Source organism: Schistocerca serialis, chromosome 1 (genome assembly GCF_023864345.2).
Source record: "Schistocerca serialis cubense isolate TAMUIC-IGC-003099 chromosome 1, iqSchSeri2.2, whole genome shotgun sequence".
NCBI lineage: Eukaryota > Metazoa > Arthropoda > Insecta > Orthoptera > Acrididae > Schistocerca > Schistocerca serialis.
The window spans coordinates 204,562,980-204,570,272 of record NC_064638.1 but is presented as its reverse complement, the minus strand read 5'-3'; the positions used below and the strand labels follow the sequence as shown (position 1 = coordinate 204,570,272).

Sequence of the window (7,293 nt, the reverse complement as noted above, 5' to 3'; positions counted from 1 at the left end):
TGCTGTTGTCATCTTAATGCTCTTCGTTGCTTGAGTCACACCTGCTGGGGTGCCGATCGGTCTACCCTCTCCGACTGTTGATTCAGTCCCGTCTCGATTATGGGAGCCTGGCTTATGGTTTGGCATTGCCTTCACCTTTGCAGTTGCTTGACGCCATCCTTCACTGCGGGATCCGACTCACCACTGGAGCTTTCCGCACAAGCCCTGTCTACAGCCTACTTGTGGAGGCTGCTGTCCCTCCGTTGCAGATCCAGCGCCTATGACTGCTGGCCACTTATGCTGCGCATGTTTGTAGCTTGCCTGGGCATCCCAATTACCATCTTCTGTTCCCCAACTCGGTTGTCCATCTTCCAGAACGGCGGCCCTGGTCAGGGTGTACAATTGCAGTTCAAGTACGGTCTCTTCTCTCTGGGCTTTAGTTTCTCCCTCTTCCACCTCTTTTCTGGGCCCATCTACGTATACCCCCATGGTGTGTGCACCACCCAGGCCTTCAGCTGGATTTGGCACAAGGCAGCTGATGCTGTTTTGAGTTTTATTCGATCAGGGGGCTTTTATTGCTCAATCTGAGGGTTTGTCCCTTTTGTGTGTTGCGTCTGGCCTTTGGCCTACGGTTTTAGATTGGGGTTTTTAGTGTGTCTCTTTGTGGTTGGCTTTTCCTTTTTTGTTTCCATGGTCGGCCAACTGCTGTACAACTCTCTGTGCTTTAATTCCTTGTTTTCTGGTTTTTGTCTGTGTCTTTCTTGTTCTGTGTCATCCCTTGTTACCTCTGTTGCTTGTTTATGTTCCTTGTGGGTTTCATCGTCATGGCCTTTGTAATCTGGTGGTCCCTTCAACTCCCCAAACCAACCAACCTACTAATATCATATGAGAAAATGGCATATATTAAACCTAAACACAACAAAGATACATCAAAATAGTTGATATATTTAAGTACTTGAGAGAGTGGATACAATCAAATGGGTTAGATTACACCACAAGGAAGAAAAGACCGAAGAAAATGGAATTAGCATAAAAAATCGCCCAAAACTGATATGATAAAAGACAGTATCATTCCAGGCAAAAATTAAACACTACACAACAGTAATTAGACCAGAAGCACTTTAACAGTGAATAAAAGAGGTGAACAAGAAGAACTGGAAAAGAAAGAATGGAAAATACTTAAATTTTTAACTTCATTTCAAAATTAAAAAGTACCAGGAGATGGCTGGAAGAGACAAGGAAAGGACTTATGAAAACTTAATGTCACAGAAAAGACCATACAGGATATGGAAAATTTCAGGCTATTGATCAATACTGCAAAATTTCCTGCCCAACAATGAAATTCACTACTTGGGAGGGTGACATCAAATGAACAGAAGCAGGCCATCGGCCAACGCATGAAGAGGTTCTGGGAAGCTAAAAAGAAAGAGATTGTACCTTTGTCTTAGGTTCTAAGCAGTCTATAATGAGCCAAATTCTGTAATAATAATAATAATAATAATAAACACCAGAAAATGTTTATTGGTCTGCAATACCAATGAGACAATGTTCAAACAGAATTTTTTTTAAATTCTGCTTTAAATTTGTTTTCCTTGTCAAACTTTCTGGTCTTGACTGGCAGTCAGTTGTAAAGTTTTGTATCAGTATGGCTCACATGCCTTTGAGTGTTTGTTCTTTTTGTTCACTGGGTACAGAGTGCTGTGCTATTTTGGGTATTGTAGCTATGTGTATGTGGATGAGTGTTACTGTTCTGATAATCGTCTACCATAGCAAAAAAATTTGTTTTAGGCAACAAGTGATGGTATCCCAACATAGTATTCCATATGTTGCAAGAGACTGAAAATAGCCAAAATAGGCAAAACAAGTTGCATTAAGTTTTTATCAGCATGAATCACCAGCAATTTTGTAGATGTCACTGTATCTATGACTTTGTCACCCAACACCATATCATAATTTACGTTTTGGCTTATTTTCCCAAAGCACTCTGTCTTCAGGCCACAAGCGGCCCATCGGGACCATCCGACTGCCGTGTCATCCTCAGATGAGGATGCGGATAGGAGGGGCGTGTGGTCAGCACACCGCTCTCCCGGTCGTTCCGATGGTTTTCTTTGACTGGAGCCGCTACTATTCGCTCGAGTAGCTCCTCAATTAGCATCACGAGGCTGAGTGCGCCCCGAAAAATGGCAACAGCACATGGTGGCCCGGATGGACACCCATCCAAGTGCCGTCCACGCCCGACAGCGCTTAACTTCGGTGATCTGACGGGAACCGGTGTATCCACTGTGGCAAGGCCTTTGCCCCTTATTTTCCCAAAGTGCATATAATTTGTTTTATTTGCATTTAATGTAATTCTGTTTGCATTGAAGCAAGAGTGGACACTCTTAAGGATTTGATCACAAATTGTCTGCAGTATTTGCTTTGGAGCATGTATTATCACATTAGTATCACCTGCAAATTGTATAGCGTTGGCTGTACCATCTAAGGTGTGGATGTCATTTATATAGACAAGAAACAATATGAGATCTAGAATACTGGCTTGTCGTACTCCTATTTCCTCTTTTTTATTTTTTTTATTTATTTATTTTTTTCATCAGATACTACATTTATTTTTTGATTGTAATAAGCTGACATCAGCCCTACAATCTGTGTTTCGTTTTGTAGGTAAGAATCAAACCACTTTTCTCTGTCCTATGAATACCAAACACATCCAAATTATCTTACAGATTGCAATGACTGACTGTATCATATGCTTTGGAGGAATCGAAATTTATTCTTACTATGCTATTGTCTTTTTCTAGATTTTTGATTTTTTTTTCTTCAGTGTAGCACATTACTGCTGTTTCTATACCTTTATCTACCTGGAAGCCATACTGATTTCTGTTTAGCAACTTGTGGTCCTTTAGATACTTTTTGATCCTGTGCTTTATCAACTTTTGTAAGATTTTGGAAAACAGGAGGAGTGATATTTCCCAATAGTTTTCTACCTAATGCTTGTCACAGTTTTTAAATAATGACTCACTTTATGGATTTTCAGCCATTCCAGAACACAATCCCTCACTGATTAATAAGTTGGCTACATATGCCAGAGGTCTTGCAATCTGTGGAACTGTCATTTTTATGATAGACAATGGCACCACATCAACTGACATTTTGGGTTTCAAGCTTTCAAGCTTTTCATCACTTTTAACACTTCACATTTGTTTGTTGGCTTTACCCTCTTGCTACAAATAGCTTTTGGAAATTCTGGGTTTCTTGGTTTGTAAATTTAGAGCTTAATTGAGTTGTTGCAATTATGAAATAATTGTTTATGTAATGTGACAAAATTATGTAATTATTATATACTTATTTCAGTATCCAGCATATGTTTTGCATAGTTAGAGAAATAACAGCCCTTTTTTTGTAAAAATGAGCTGTTTTACTGTTATTTTACTATGTTTAGAATTCAGCAGAGTTTAAAATTTTGACTTTTCTTGGCATTGTAAATTTTGACTTTGAAGCATCAGTCATTGCTCACAGATAGTTTATTTGCCACTTTCTGCCCTAATATGAGAGTTATTTTTGGATACTGTGAGAGGTTTCATGTGACAGATGTAGACCTCAACATTGAATGGCAACAATTAATAACTTACTTGTAATTTAGATTCACCAAAACATAGCAGTTACTACAGCATTACAGTTTCTGCAGTCTCACCATACGGAATGTTTGTTTTAGAGCTTCATGTTTTTGAGAGCTTCTCTGCTTTCTGCGTCAACACTGAAAAATTAGTTTCCAGTTTACTTTGAATTTTAGAACAATTTTTATTACAGTAGAGTTTAAAGTTATTTGATTTCATCTGACTTGTGCGATGTTAAATTCATTAGGATTGTATAGGTTAAATAATAATTAAATGTACCTAATTTACTTGCACCTTTTAGTTTTCAGTCACATCAAAATTTCTCGCTCTGTTTCTGCTTATTTTTAATTCACTCACTGGAATTTTTGGTTATTTGTGGGTTGTTTATTCATTTCAAATGGTTCAAATGGCTCTGAGCATTATGGGACTTAACTTCTGAGGTCATCCGTCCCCTAGAACTTAGAACTACTTAAACCTAATTAACCTAAGGACATCACACACATCCATGCCTAAGGCAGGATTCGAACCTGTGACCGTAGCGGTCGCATGGTTCCAGACTGTAGTGCCTAGAACCACCCGGCCGCACCGGCCGGCTATTCATTTCAGAATTAAGTTCTACATCAATCTCGTTTCCCTTACAATTGCTGTTAATTTTTACAGAAACATTGCTTATTCCTTTAGTAAAGAAGAAAGCTTCTATATTTTTAATGGAATTTTTCATTTTTGTAGCTACATTGTCTATAGTTTCTTCATAAGTGTCCAAGGTATTTCAATTCATCTTTGCAAGTCCAAAAAATGCATATTTTTGCCATCAAAAGTACGGTATTTTGTTTTATTGACACTAAACACTCTGTTTGTAATTTTTGCATTTCGGCTTATTTTCTAGATATAAAAACAGTTCATAAGCAAAATCAACATATTTTGTAGTAAACTGTGTTTAAATCTAGAAAGCAAGCCAAATTGTAAATATGTTTTCTTAGTGACCATTGATGATGTGTTTTGTCAATAAAATGAAATAAAGTTGTGACAAAAATGTACATTGTCCTGTTGTTTCAGAGAGAGTTTAAAATACTTTCAATACGTTCTCATGAAGCTTGAGTAGTTTGAACCTCAATCTGTTTTAGCAACACATCTTCAAAAAACTAGCTTCCTCTTAAATCATGAAATGGTGATCATTATTTTCATCTACTAAAATTTCATGCTGGAGTATAAAATTTAAAAACTTGTGGAACTTTACCCCATTCTAAATTTTTGGGAGTTCTTGTTCTTTCATTAGGTGAGTGCATTCCTGCTTTGGTGGTGGTTTTTTTTTTTTTTTTTTCAGTCACCAGTCTTCTAACTGGTTTGATGCAGTCTGCCACAAATTCCTCTCTTGTGCCAATCTCTTCAAGTTGGAATAGCACTTGCATCCTACGTCCTCAATTATTTGCTGGATTTATTCCAATATCTGTCTCCTTCTACATTTTATGCCCTCTAGTACCAAGCAAGTAATTTCTTGATGCATCCTGTCCCTTCTCCTTGTCAGTGTTTTTCACATATTTCTTTCATCTCCGATTCTGTGCAGAACCACATCATTCCTTACCTTATCGGTTCACCTAATTTTCAACATTCATCTGTTGCATCACATCTCAAATGCTTCAATTATCTACTGTTCCAGTTTTCCCACAGTCCTTGTTTCACTACCGTACAATGCTGTGCACCAAAATTACATTCTCAGAAATTTCTTCCTCAAGTTAAGGCCTATGTAGACTTCTCTTGGCCAGGAATGCCCTTTTTGCCATTGCTAGTCTGCTTTTGATGTCCTCCTAGCTCTGTCCATCACTGGTTATTTTGTTACCAGGTAGCAGAATTCCTTAATTTCATTTACTTCGTGACCATCAATCTTGATGTTAAGTTTCTCGCTGATCTCATTTCTGCTACTTCTCATTACTTTTGTCTTTCTTCGATTTACCCTCAATCCATCAGACTGTTCATTTCATTCAGCAGATCACATAATACTTCTTTACTTCCACTGTGGATAGCAATGCCATCAGCGAATCATATCATTGATATCCTTCCACCTTGAATTTTAATCCCACTCCTGAACCTTTCTTTTATTTTCACCATTACTTCTTTGATGTACAGTTTGAACACTAGGTGTGAAACAGTACATCCCTCTCATATACTCTTCTTAATCCAAGTGCTTTGTTCTTATTATTCCCTCTTAACTCTTGTACATATTATATATTACACGTCTCTCCCTATAGCTTGCCCCAATTTTTGTCTGAATTTTGGACATCTTGCACCATTTTACTTTGTCGAACACTTTTTCTGGGTCGACAGATCCTATGAACATGTCTTGATTTTTCTTTAGTCTTACTTCCATTGCCAACCACAACATCAGAATTGCCTCTGTGGCACCTTTACCTTTCCTAAAGTCAAATTGATTATCATCTAACACATCCTCAATTTTCTTTTACATTCTTCAGCACGTTATTCTTGTCCACAACTTGTGTCTATTAGCTGTTAAGGTGATTGTGTGATATTTCTGGCACTTTTTGGCTCTTGCAGTCTTCAGAATTGTGTGGATTATATTTTACCGAAAGTCAGATGGTGTGTCGCTAGACTCATACATACCAGAGTGAATAGTCATTTCATTGACCCTTCCACCAATGATTGTAGTTCTATCACGTCGGACATATCTTCCCCTTATGGAAGCCTTCAGTGTACTCTTCCCGCTTATCTGGTCTCTCCTGTGCATTTAACAGTGGAATTCCTGTTGCAGCCTTAATGTTTTGACTTTCCTATGTGCTGAGTTAGTTCTTCTGACGATCATTTCTTTTTCGGTTTTTTCACGTTTTTCATGCAGCCATTCGGTCTTAGCTTCCCTGCACTTCCTATTTATTTCATTCCTCAGCGACTTGTATTTCTGTATTCCTGAGTTTCCCGGAACATTTTTGTACATCCTTTCATCGATCAACTGAGTATTTGTTCTGTTACCCATGGTTTATCAGTAGTTACTTTCTTTTTACCTATGTTTTTCTTTCCAACTTCTGTGATGGCCCTTTTAAGAGATGTCCATTCCTCTTCAACTGTACTGCCTACTGAGCTGTTCCTTATTGCTGTATCTATAGCATTAGAAAACTTCAAGTGTATCTCGTTGTTTCTTTGTACCTGTGCTACACTTCTTTTCATATTGATTCTTCCTGAATAATCTCCTCAACTTCAGCCTACTATTTATCACTACTACATTGTGATTTTAGTCAATTTCTACTCCTAGGTATGCCTTACAATTCAGTATCTCATTTCTGAATCTCTGTCTGACCATGATGTAATTTAGCTGAAATCTTCCTTTAGCAGCCATCCTTTTCCAAGTATACCCCCTCATCTTGCGATTCTTGAACAGAGTATTCACTATTACCAGCTGAAATTTATTACAGAACTCAATTAGTCTTTCTCCTCTCTCGTTGCTTGTCCCAATCCCATATTCTCTTGTAGCCATTTCTGCTACTCCTTCCCCTACAACTTCATTCCATTTCATCTCGCATAAATGTACTGAATTACCCATTCAATATCCTCATATATTTTCTCAGTCTCTTCATCTTCAGCTTGTGACATCAGCATGCATACCTGAACTATCATTGTTGGTGTCGGTTTGCTGTCGACTCTGATAAGAACAACCCTATCACTGAACTGTTGACAGTGACACACTCTGTGCCAT

The 7,293-nt window shown here is 38.0% G+C and overlaps 1 pseudogene; it reads right to left on the bottom strand.

The window, feature by feature from the left end:
* Window positions 1-2,160: 2,160 nt before the first annotated feature.
* LOC126426821 (5S ribosomal RNA) lies at window positions 2,161-2,278 on the bottom strand (annotated as a pseudogene).
* Window positions 2,279-7,293: the final 5,015 nt, after the last annotated feature.